Raw genomic sequence first — 13,530 nt, 5'->3', positions numbered from 1 at the left:
ACGTTGAGAGCTATCAATATGAACATAACATATGCAACCAAACACTCTTAATTCATTATAATCAGGCTGAACTTCGAAGAGTGCAAAATAGAGAGATTGATTCTCTAGTAATCTCATGGGCAAACGATTTATGATATACACAGCTGAATGAAAGGCTTCCGTCCATAAACTCATGGGAATTTGAGTGTCATGCAACATGCTCAAGGCACTTTCCACAATGTGTCGATATTTTCTTTCTGCCACACTATTTTGTTGTGGTGTATGCGGGCAAGATATACGACGACTTATTCCATTATCTTGAAGAAATTCAGTAAATTCCTTTGATAAATACTCACCCCCTCCATCACATTGGAAATGTTGAATTTTGGACGAGAATTGATTAGAGACTAGAGCGTGAAATGAATGAAAGAGCTTGAACACCTCAGATTTATGTTTCATAAAATAAATCCAAGTGTATCTGGAATAACTATCAATGAAGACAACATAATAACGACTACCAGACAAAGAAGTTTGTGGAGCAGGTCCCCAAACATCAAAATAGACAATTTTAAATGGAACAAAAGCTCTCTGATTTATTGAACTAAAAGGAAGGACATGACTCTTGCATAATTGACAGTTGGAACAAAAAGAGGTCTCAGACTCAACACTTAAACTAGACTGTGGAACAAGCCCACTTGACACAAGTTTCTCAATGAATGATTTATTACTATTGAGAATAGGTGGTTTTAAGTGAAGTCTTTTTATATTAGATGCTTTTTGAAATTTTGTTTTCATAATGGGCTTAGTTGTAATTATTCTTCTAAGCCTCTCTCTATTTAACATAGAGAGAGGCCCTAATAACAAGTTAACGAGTTTTCTCTTTCTGTGCAGCCGTCTCTCTCTCTCTCTCCCTCTCTCTCTCTCTCTCTACCTAGGGTTCGGTGCATCTTTCCACATGGTATCAAAGCACAGTCGATCGTGGGAGCGTGATCGATTGTGATCAAAGCACAGTAGATCGTGGGAGCGTGATCGATCGTGAGCAAACTACGATCCAACGAAAATATTTTTCCAATCAGGTCAGCGATTAATTTTTTTTAAGATCTGATGACAGATCTGGGCGTGCTGCTGGTTGTGGATGTTTTTTGCTCTGCCGTGACTCCCTGTTGCCGAGGTTTTTCTTATGCTTTGTCGTGACTCCCTGTTGCCGAGTTTTTTTTCTTGCTGAGAGTTCCTGCCGTGATTCTCTGTTGCCGAGTCTTATTTCATTCCCTGGTGTCGAATGTTTGCTTTGCCGTGACTCCCTGGTGTCGAGTTTTATTTCAGTCGTGATACCCTGATGTTTGGGCCATGATTTTTTTCCTGTTTCGTGATTTCATGTCGTGACTTCCTGGTTTTTGGGAGAAAACAACAATCAAACTCGTAGTGGGGTTGCTCGTGATTGAAAAATGACTGACTGTCGAACTGATGTGGGAGCAGCCTCTGTTATGATTCAGGGTCTGCGTATGCAGAGGTATGTTGGTCGTGATTCGCTGATGTGCTGAAAAAAAAAACAGGTTCTGCATATTCGCTGATGTGCTGAGAAAAAAAACAGGTTCTGCATATGCAGAGTTATGTTGGTCGTGATTCACTTATGTGCTGAAAAAAAATTAAAACTACTTTTCATGTTTGTGGGTTGTTGTTCACTACTATCGTGGAAATTGCAGGCTAGATTCCCTGCTGTGCTGGGAAAGTACTCTTGTTGTGGGTTGCTATTCCTTACTGTCGTGGTTTTTTTGTGTGTGAACAACTGCTGATTGTCATATCGGTTGGTGTGTGAGTGTAACACACGCTTTTCCCTGTGTTGATTGGAGTCTGTCCAGTTTTTTTTTTGCTGAAACAGAAGTATGGCTGAAACTTCGAAATGTGATTCCAAATTGGAAAATATTGGAGAGTATAAGGCATTTGTCAATCCCTTTTCGTACGGCTCGTCTGTAAGGTTGAATGAAACTAACTATGCCAGGTGGTCCAGAACATTTATGATGTCGGTATCTGGACATTGTAGAAAACATATCTTGTTGGAAGACGAACCCACTGAAAAAGTGGGAAAATATGTTACCTGAGATGAAGATAATGACATAGTTATGTCATGGATTATGAATAGTGTCGAACCCCATATTGCAGATGGTTTAATTTACTATAATACAGCCAAACAGATGTGGGACAATCTTCGAGATACGTACTCACAAGAGACTAATGTGAGTCGTATCCTGCAAGTTGAACAGGAAATATATAATTTACAGCAGGGAAATCAAACCTTGGCCCAGTATTATGCCTCCGTCAAAGCTGCCTTTGAAAGACTTAATGCTCATAGACCCCTCTGTTGTTCGAAACAAAAGGATCATCAAGAACAAACTATGGTTGCTCGGTTTCTTACAGGTTTATCTTCAGAATTCTCTGTTGCAAAAGTCCAAATGTTGACTGGTTCAGATGTACCTACTCTTGCTGAGGCATATAATCGTCTCAGTAGACTTGCGATCTCTCTTCCGCAATCTCAGCCTATGACTCAGTCATCTGCTCTAGTTGTCTCATCTGGTTATGGGCGTGGAAATCTTCAGAACATCAGAGGACGAGGTCGTGGACGAGGTATGGGAGGCAGAGGAAAACTTCAATGTACATTTTGTGGAAAATCTGGACATTTAGAAGATCGTTGCTGGGATAAGCATGGTCGGCCAACCTCTTCTTCATCAAAGTCATATGCTCCTAAAGCAAATGTTACTACTCTCGAGGCAACAAAGGCACAAGAAAATATCTCTGCAACTGACAGTAGTATCATCCTCAGTCGTGCTGAATATGATGAGTTGATAGCTCTTCGTCCTTTGAGTTTCACCCCTCCTATAGTTGGTGTTGCCTATTCAACCAGAAATCATCTTCATCCGACTGACAGTAAGTGGATTATTGACTCTGGTGCATCCAGACATTTATGTGGAAATTCACTTGTTTTTTCAGATCTAAAGGATATTAATGATCAGCTTGGAGTCTCATTAGCCGATGGGAGCTCCTCCCCGGTTGTTGGTCAGGGAAATATTTCTATATCCTCCTCATTACAATTGCAAAATGTTCTTCATGCTCCAAAATTTTCTCAAAGTTTACTCTTTGTTAGTTGCCTTATAAAAGAACAAAACTGTAGAGTAATATTTGATCCGATGGGTTGTCATTTTCAGGATTTGCTGATGGGGAAGAAGATTGGTGGAGGCTATGAAGAAAATGGAGTCTACTACCTACATCATCCAGTGGGTAATGTTCATGCTGCAGTGGACCACTCATTCAGTCCTGTTCAGTGGCACCGTCGCCTTGGTCATCCTTCATTGTCAAAGCTTCGTTCGGTCTTTCCTCAAATTCCTTCCACTACATCATTTCAGTGTGAAGCATGTCAGTTGGGCAAGCATCATCGAAGTTAGTTCCCCTCGAGTCAGAGTCAGTCTAGTAATAAAGTTTTTGAACTTCTTCATGCAGATGTATGGGGTCCTAGTAGGATTCCTACCAGGACTCAGTGTCGTTACTATCTTGTTATTGTTGATGATTTCTCTGAGTTGTCATGGGTGTTTTTAATAAAAGAACGATCTGAAGTTCCAAGTATTATCAAATCCTTAATTCTTGAAATAAAAACTCAGTTTGAATCTATTGTTATGATTGTTCGCACTGATAATGCTCTTGAGTTTAAATCAAAAGCTCTATTACAATTTTACCAAGATCATGGCATTCAACCCCAAACATCATGTGCCTATTCATCTCAACAAAATGGGGTGGCTAAGCGAAAACATCGACACCTGCTTGATGTTGCCCGGACCATTATGATTCAATCTAATGTTCTTGCGCTATACTGGGGTGATGCGATTACCACTGCTTGCTATTTGATCAACCGCATGTCTTCGTCTTCTGTGGGTGATCAAATTCCATTACACATCCTAAAACCTAATGCCCCACTCTTTTCTTTCTCACCAAAAATATTTGGATGTGTTTGTTTTGTCCACAAACTTGGCCCTGACCGTGATAAATTAGCTGCTCAGGCTACAAAATGCATATTTATAGGTTATCCCAAAAATCAAAAGGGATATCGATGTTATGATCCTACTTCTCGCCGAGAGTATGTCAGTGCGGATGTATCTTTCTTGGAATCCACTCCATATTACTCTAGTACCGGTTCCCCGCTGCAGGTTGATCCAGCTGAGTCTTGTCCATTACCTATACCTCCTTTTCCTTTGGAATTTGTGCCCTCATTACCGAACCAAACTTCATCCTCTTCCAGATTTCATAATCCTCCATTGGTATATGTGCGTAGAGCTCCACCTCCGCAAGTGCCTTCATCTTCTTCTTCCCCTAAGGTAAGTTCTACTGACAATAGTGATCTTCATGATGATGATAACAAGCCTATTGCTCTACGAAAGGGGACACGACAATGTACCTTATATCCCATATCTCATTTTGTCTCCGATGCCAGAATTGGAAATCAGATGAAGTCTTTTATTTCAGCCTTATCTACTGAAACTATTCCTCTGAACTATCAGCAGGCAGAGCTTGATAATCGTTGGAAGCTGGCTATGCAAGAAGAAATGGATGCTTTAATATCTCAGCATACATGGGATCTAGTTGATTCCCCAGCAGATGCTGACATTGTTGGATGTAAATGGGTATATACAATAAAGTACAAATCTGATGGTTCTATTGAAAGGTACAATGCCAGATTAGTAGCAAAAGGGTATACTCAGACATATGGTATTGATTTCTTTGAAACCTTTTCTCCTGTTGCACGGATGGGTACCATTCGTCTTGTTCTCTCAGTAGTTGATCAGCATGGTTGGAGCTTGTACCAATTAGATGTGAAAAATGCATTTCTATATGGGAATTTATCTGAGACCGTTTACATACAACAACCTGTAGGATTCGAGGTTGAGGGGGAGTGTCAAAAGGTGTGTAGATTGAGAAAGGTGATTTATGGCTTGAAACAAAGTCCTCGTGCATGGTTTCAAAAGTTGTTTGAAGTGATGTCAAGCTTTGGTTTTAACAGATCAGCAACAGATCATACACTTTTTATAAAGAAAACTAGCTCTGGCATAGTTGTTATGGTAGTATATGTGGATGACATCATTCTTACAGGAGATGATGTGAAAGCTATTGAAGCCACAAAGGCTCATCTTCAAAAACACTTTGTTACAAAAGACCTTGGTTCACTCAGGTATTTTCTAGGTATAGAAGTTGCCAGGAGCCGTGAAGGGATGGTTTTGTCTCAACGGAAGTATGTTCTTGACTTATTAAAGGAAACGAGAATGTTGGGAGCTAAACCAGCAAATATTCCCATGGACCATAAAGTTCAGTTGTTTGAAGAATGGTCAAAACTGATTGATAGCAAAAGTTATCGCTCCCTAGTAGGGAAGCTACTGTATGTAACTGTGACCAGGCCGGATATTGCTTTAGCAGTAAGCAAAGTTAGCCAGTTTATGGACAAACCAATTGAGGTACACTGGAATGCAGCTATTATGATTCTCAGATATCTAAAATCTTCTCCTGGAAAGGGGTTATTGTTCAGGAAAGGTGGAACTCTGGAGATAGTGGCCTATTCTGATGCTGACTATGCAGGATCTGTAGTGGATAGAAAATCTACCACAGGATTTTGTGTGTTTCTGGGAGACAACTTGATTTCTTGGAGAAGTAAGAAACAAAATGTGGTTTCTAGGTCGAGTGCTGAATCAGAATATCGGGCTATGGCCCAAACAGCAGCTGAATTGATGTGGGTTCGTACTGTTCTTCATGATCTTCAGGTGAAGGTTTCCTCTCCCATGACCATGATGTGCGATAACAAAGCTGCAACATATATAGCGAACAATCCTGTATTTCATGAGAGAACAAAGCACATTGAGGTTGATTGCCACTATGTAAGGGATATGGTTCAAGCTGGTCATATCACTACCAAATATCTAAAGCCGGAAGAACAAGTTGCAGATATGTTTACAAAACCTCTTGCTAGACCAAATTTCTCAAAATGTTGTGACAAGCTGAGCATGATTGATATCTATGCTCCAGCTTGAGGGGGAGTGTTGAGAATAGGTGGTTTTAAGTGAAGTCTTTTTATATTAGATGTTTTTTGAAATTTTGTTTTCATAATGGGCTTAGTTGTAATTATTCTTTTAAGCCTCTCTCTATTTAACATAGAGAGAGGCCCTAATAACAAGTTAACGAGTTTTTTCTTCCTGTGTCGCCGTCTCTCTCTCTCTCTCTCTCCCTACCTAGGGTTCGGTGCATCTTTCCACAATTACAATGACCCAAACGACAATGCCAAATCTCTGGCTTATTACACTAAGACAAACTAAAACAATCTTTGAAGGACACTGGGTGATCTGACTGACCGGCTGACGAACTCGCTAAAGCACCACGAACAGGAGAAAAAGATTCTTTGAGGACATACATATTTCCCTGTCATTCTCCTTCAACGAGTGTCTTCTTCGTGAGAAGGTCCTTGATATTAGAATACAAATCGGATATGGATCCAGTAGAGGATCCATATCCATATAGAGCACGTGCACGTGTATGCTATATTATAATGTATTATATATTACTAACCAGGGGCAATCTTGCCATTGTAAAAAGGGTTTGTAAACCTATTTTATTCTAATGATGTTTAGTGCAGCAACACAGAAAATCTGTGTCTGCCGATTCCAAGGAAAATCCTCTCTCCTCTCTCCTCTCTTCTCTACTCCTCCTTCTCGGTATTCACGATAAAACTGCCAACCCAAAGCAGTTTTAACATGGTATCAGAACGGCGATTGATCTGGGCGTAAAAGTGCCTTCATCAGGGAACGTGAAATGGTCTGCCCCATTGGTCACGATCTGCCAAGCCTTCAGTCGAGTCTTTCTCTTCATCGGGAACGTGAAAGGGGCCTGCTCCACGATCTGCCAAGTCTTTCTCTTTATCGGGAACGTGAAAGGGGCCTACTTCAGTCGAGCATGTTTCTTCATCAGGGATCGTGAAAGGGCCTGCTCCACGACCTACCGTGTCTAACCTTCAGTCGAGTTCACAGACGAGCCGAGTCTGCGCTTTCTCCATCCTCTTCAGTCGAGCCAAACCTTCTGCTCTTCCTCCTCTCCAATCGAGTTTACAAACAAGTCACGTCTGATTTATTTCTTTCTCCCCTTCAGCCGAGTCCTTTTGTTCTTTCTCCCCTTCAGTCGAGTCCTTTGTTCTCTTCCTAATATTGCTGAAATTACTTCTTTTCTGTCAACATCATCCTTTGTTTCTTCTATTTTCTTTCGCTGAGATTCCTTTCAGTTTCATTCCCATATCACGCCAACTATTTATTTCCCACGTTGTCGTTATTTTCTGCTTTTCTTCTCTATCAGTTCTGAACATCACATTACTGCTGGTCTGAAAATTGTTTTGTCACGTCTGCTTTATTCTCTTCTACTTAACCTTTTATCTTGCATTACTCTGTCGTTTTTTTTTCTTTTTGTTGCTTCAGCCACAAGTGTTTTCATTTCAGTTTCAGTCACTAATACTTCAGGCAAGCCGTGTCTTCCCGTTGTCAACCAGCTACCAATGGATACTTCAGGCAATTCGGGTCTTTCTTTCAACTTCCTTGGATAGCTAGTTTCGGAAAAATTAACTACCAACAACTACCTGACTTGGAAAAGGCAAATTGCTCCTTTTATTCGTAGTCAAGACCTTTCAGGCCACTTGGATGGCTCTACTCCAATACCTCCAGAATTTATCATAACCGAAGCCAAAGAAGATGGAGGATTGCTGAATACTATCCGCAATCCTGCATTCGTTTCTTGGATGAAGCGCGATCAGTCTCTTGTTGCATACATCACTTCCACATTATCTCAAGAGATATTGATTTTCATTCCTGATGATTGCACATCCAAAGTTTTGTGGGAGGTTTTAGCTCAGACATATTCTCAGATATCAGAGGCTAAAGTGTTGTTTCTCAAACGCGAATTTCAGATGTTAAGAAAGGGGGCAATGAGCATTATTGAATTCTTAAATCAAGTTAAAAGCATTACAGACCAGTTAGCCATGGTTGGATATCCAGTATCAGATAAAGAAAAGGTGCAACAAACATTGAATGCCTTGGGATTAAAATATCATGTCCTTGTGACCTTATTATACTTACCTACATTACTCAGTTTTGAGGAATTACGTGACAAACTCCTTCAATACGAAATGACTCTGAAGAGCATGTCTGATGCTTCAGCTGGACAATCATCTACACATGAGGTTCTTGCCACAGGGATGATAGTTGATCGAGCACGAGGAGGACGTGGCAGAGGCAGGGGAACTGCCATCCAGGGTGGACGTGGATTACTACCTACACCAAATTCCAGAGTCAGTTTTTCAAAGAATGTTCCCACATGCTATCAGTGTAATAAACGGGGTCACATCAAAGCCAACTGTTGGTTCAACCCGTAGAATCGAAACAGAGCGCAAAATAATAGAAATATTGCTACACCAGGAACTGCAGGTACGTTTCGGGTCAGTGATGATGCTAAGGATCTTCTCTTATCTGTGATGGCCAACTTGAACTTGAAACAGAATGATGATGGAATATGGTATGTTGACTCTGGGGCAGCGACTCATGTCACTGGCAATGCAGGTAAATTCTCTACTTTGGTTCCCTATTCTGGAAAATCTAATATTGTAACTGGAGATGGGACTCACCACCCTATTTCAAACATAGGCAATGTCCTTATTCCTTTGTCTGAGTCATCTATTTCTTTATCTGATGTTGTTCATGCACCAAATATAAAGAAAAACATTGTCTCTGTATCTAAACTTGTTGACTCTACCAATTCATCTGTGGAATTTACTCCTACTTCTGTCTTTGTCAAGGATCTTCAAACGAAGGAGATGTTCGCTAAAGGAGAGTGACGTGGAAACATGTATGTCTTCAATGAAGATCTAGCCTCCACTGGAAGCCCAAGTCTGATCATGTCTCTGAAAACGTCCTAAGTTTATCCAAATGTAATAAGTCAGATCTCTGGCATTCTCGTCTTGGTCATTGTAGTCAAGTCTTTATTGAAAAGTTAGTGTCCAATGGTTTTCTTTCAGAGTCTGTTTCACTTTCATTAAAGAATAAAATGTGTTCCAGTTGTCAAGTTTGCAAGAGTCATGTATTTCCTTTTCATCAAATAAATAAAAGATCTTCTATTCCTTTTGAGATAATATGTTCTGATGTTTGGGGTCCAGCTCCCAATCCTTCTTCTTCTGGAAGTAAATATTATGTATCTTTTATTGACAGTTTCTCTCATTTTACCTGGATATTCTTCATGAAACACAAATCAGAGGTTTTTCTTATTTTTCGTCACTTTCATGCCTATGTTAAAAATCAATTCTCCCAAAATATTCAAATTCTCCAATGTGATGGAGGGGGTGAGTATTCCTCCAAAGAGTTTTTAGATTTCCTCCAAGATAATGGGATACATCGTAGAGTTTCTTGCCCGTATACTCCACAACAAAATGGAATTGCTGAACATAAACACAAACATATTGTGGAAAGTGCAATGAGTATGATGCATGGTTGTAATTTGCCCATCAACCTTTGGACAGAAGCCTTTCACACTGCCACTCATGTGATAAATCGTTTTCCTGTGCCTATCCTTGAAAATCAGTCTCCCTATTATGTTCTCTTTGGCATACAGCCTAATTATGATGAGTTACGAGTTTTTGGATGCACATGTTATGTACATGTTGACAAATCTATGAGAAACAAATTTCAAGACAAAGCCTCTATATGTCAATTTGTAGGTTATGCAGATGAACACAAGGGGTACAGGTGTTATGACCCTATCAATAAGATCAGAATTTCCAGAAATGTTGACTTTGATGAAAATAGCTTTCCAGACAATAAAGCCAACTATGATCGTGAACATGGTGATATGGCTGATAATTGATATAATCCATGGCTCAGTGTTGAACTTATTTCACATGCTGCTGAATGTACCACTTTGGCTCCTGAAAACATACATGATGAGACGGTTTCAGATAAGGTGTCAGAAACAAAATGTCAGAGATACAAAGGGAATGTCTACACCAAAAGACCCAGAGCGCAAACAGATGCACCTATTGGAGAACACATGACATTCTCCAATAACGGAGAGGCACCAAGAAGATCAAGCAGGATAAGGCATCCAATTGAAAAATGGGTAAGTTACGATAACTTCTCTATGGATTTTCAGATTTTTCAATCCAAGATTGAAAAACATGAAGAACCACTAGGGTTTTGTCAAGCTGTTCAATTTAACAAATGGATTGAGGCGATGAATGAGGAGATAGAGGCACTTCATGAGTGTCGAACATGGGAGATAGTTGGTCATCCCCCAGATAAAAATGTTGTTAGCTCAAAATGGGTGTATAAGATTAAATATAAACCGGATGGGAGCATTGAACGATACAAGGCGCGTCTTGTTGCCAAAGGTTTCACCCAAGAATATGGTGAAAAATTATAATGAGACCTTCATCTCAGTAGTGAAAATGGGAACCATTCGTATTATCCTCGGCCTGGCTATTGAACATGGGTGGAGCCTTAGTCAGCTTGATGTCAAAAATGCATTTCTTCATAGGAACTTAAAAGAAGAGGTCTATATGGAGCAGAGTTACCGGAAACGCCTATAGAATAGGGGAAGCGCAGGTTCAATTGAGGAAGCGCGTCCCCTTTTAAAAGGGTACGCGTACCTCTTTAAAGGGGTACGCGTACCTCTTTAAAGGGGTACGCGTACCCTTTTAAAGGGGTACGCGTACCCCTTTAAAAGGGTACGCGTACCCCTTTAAAGAGGTACGCGTACCCCTTTAAAGGGGGACGCTATTATGGAAAGGTCGAGTTTGCCCTTAAATTTTTTTTTTTACACATGAATTTATATTTTTTACCGAGGTTAAAATGGGTATTTTATAAAACCCGTGAAAAAATAAAATCAAAAGGGGCTTAGGGTTTTGTTTTTTCACGCGTTTCGACTCCTCTCTCTCTCTCTCTCTCTCTCTCTCTCTCTCTCTCTCTCTCTCTCTCTCTCTCTCTCGAGTTTTCGGCGAGCTCCGAGTTCCGGCGACCTCAAAAAATTCCGGTGGCCTCCACCGACTTCCGAAGATGAAGATGTTCACCTTCAGGTACGCTATCCCCCTCTCTCACGCTCTGTCACTCTCTCTATCTCTCTGTCGTGCGAGCTCCCCTCCACCAGTGGGATCCAATAGGGTAGTTTTGGGGAAAGTGATCAAATTCAAGGGTTTCTTTTTTCTTTCTCGGTGTAGATCTATCGCAGGGTTTTTTTTTTCGGGGTGTATATCTGTCCGTGACTCTCTCATGGCTGCTGGTGGCTGAGGCAAGGGCACCCCCCATGTCTCGCACTTCTTCTTCATGGTGCTGGTGCTGGTGCTGGTGCCGGGTGGAGACAGAGGAACACCCTCTATCTTCCGCCCCCTCTTTTCCTCACAGTGGGCGATAGGGACAGAGGGTGGCCCTATGTCCTCCCCCCTTTCTCCCTTTTTTCAGACGATGTTGACAACCACTGTGGTTTTTGACTCGTCTATTTCTCATAACTATCAAGGGTTTTTTTGTTATTGTAGATCAAGGGTTTGTTTGTAGTTTTTTTAGTTTCTGATTCATTATCGCAGCCGTTTTTTTTATTCATTCTGCATGAAGCAGTGGGTTGTTTTTTATTGTCTCCATGATACTAGTCTATTGATAGCGTAAGCAATGTAATATTAACTTCTTATCTAAACAGATGGTATGCATTCGTCACAAAACTTTTCTGATATAGCTGGATTGTTAATTTGCATTGGCCATTATGTGCTGTAGCTTCTTATTTAACTCTTCAGTTGTTTATGATATGATGGTGATAATGTATGTGGAAGTTCATTTTATACTTCATCAGTTGGCAAAGAAAATCAGTGCACCGGATGGGGTGGAAGTATCATTAGAGATAACATGATATTGTTGATGGTTTTAATGATCTTAACTATTCTACACTGATGAATAATTTTTTTACTAATTGGTGTATAACGGGTATAATATGCAATATTATTGTTTTATTGGAGAGCATTTGAGTGTGCTGTTCCCACATTTTAAAAGCTATTTCTTCAGTCCGATGTACAGTGAGAGGCTGAGAGCTGCTGGAGGATGTGAGCTGGTGCCTGGTACAAATAGTAAATGAACATTATCATGAAGAAGATAACTGTAATGATTTAGAACCTCAGTTCTAAGTCTATTGTCTCAGAGATCAATGTTTGCCAAGGCTGGTAGCACTTTAATGTTCTCCATTTGTGCAAAATTAAGTTGATGGGTACTTGGAGAATTTTCCAATGAGTCGGGTATTGAACTTTAGTGGAGTCCTGAAAGAAAACTGGATTTATATGTTCTTGATCTGATTTAGCAGTTCAATCAAACTATTCTCGCTCTCTATATTCTCAGTTATTTATGTTGCTTGTTTCTTATTAGAACTTGAAGTGCCTGTTTGAGTATTTAGTTTAGCGATAGTCAGATTGCACGTAATTTCCCCCCCTTTTTTAGCTTAGTCTTTTGTTTACATCCCCATGCTTTGTGTTCTTCACTCTCCATTATTTACTGTTAATAATAGCTTTTTTTAAGTGTTTTAGGTTGATTCTGATACTTTTATGATGCAGATATATTTGCATGTTCTTTGCTTCATTAATGACCATCTCAAGCTATGATCACGATAATTCTGATGACGATGACGATTCTTTGTACAATTTGGAGCATGAATCATCTAGTGGTGTTGGGAAGGGCAAGAAGAGGTCTTCTGCTTGTCCATATCAGTTTGAGGACCGAAACGAAAATTGTTTTGATGAGGAAGATGAAGAAGAATATGACTTGGATGACTACTATTCTGAAGATGACCAAGATGATGAACCACCTAGCATGCATAAAACAACAGTGTTATGGCGCCATGTATTGAAACAAAAGAAGAGTGGGCAAGGAAAGCAAGGTGGAACCCAAGTTTTTATGTGCAGGCACTGCAAAAATATTTATCATGGGTCATATACTCGAGTTTTTGCACATCTCATGGGATCTCCAAAGGGACAAAGTGTTGGGATTGCCTTTTGCCCTGAAGTTGCAAAAAATGCAGAATTGGCAAAAAAAATTAAGAGGCAAGTTCGTCGAGTGGAGGTTTCATCAAGTGCATTTGAGTTGAGGAGATCAAGAATTGATACTCCAAAGAAGCCTATTAGTATGACTACATCATCTAGTGGAAGCCGAAAAACAGTTGATATTCGTGATACCTTTAAAAAGGTAGAAAGAGATGATGTAGATCACAAAATTATCAGATTTTTGTGTGCAAATGGCATACCTTTCAATGTGCTTCGATCACCATATTGGGAAGAGATGATATCTGCAGTTAGTAAAGTGCCCGGATATAAACCCCCATCATATGAAAAAGCGCGAACAACGTTGCTTGACAGTGAGAAAGAGTGTGTTCACAGGGAGTTAAATGAATTTCGAGAAAAGTTTGAGGAGTTTGGAGTTTTCATTGTCTCAGACGGTTGGACAAATATCAAGAACAAACACTTGATAA

The 13,530-nt window shown here is 40.1% G+C and overlaps 1 protein-coding gene across 2 annotated transcripts in view; it reads right to left on the bottom strand.

Annotated features, from left to right (window-relative positions):
• Positions 1 to 13,530, bottom strand: part of LOC149844023 (RING-finger, DEAD-like helicase, PHD and SNF2 domain-containing protein) — a 155,414-nt gene that overhangs the window by 19,753 nt on the left and 122,131 nt on the right. The window lies entirely within an intron of this gene.

Source organism: Nuphar pumila, chromosome 3 (assembly GCF_984573655.1).
Source record: "Nuphar pumila chromosome 3, dmNupPumi1.hap1.1, whole genome shotgun sequence".
NCBI lineage: Eukaryota > Viridiplantae > Streptophyta > Magnoliopsida > Nymphaeales > Nymphaeaceae > Nuphar > Nuphar pumila.
Note: the sequence above shows the minus strand (reverse complement) of the source record. Positions and strands in the feature narration are given on the sequence as shown.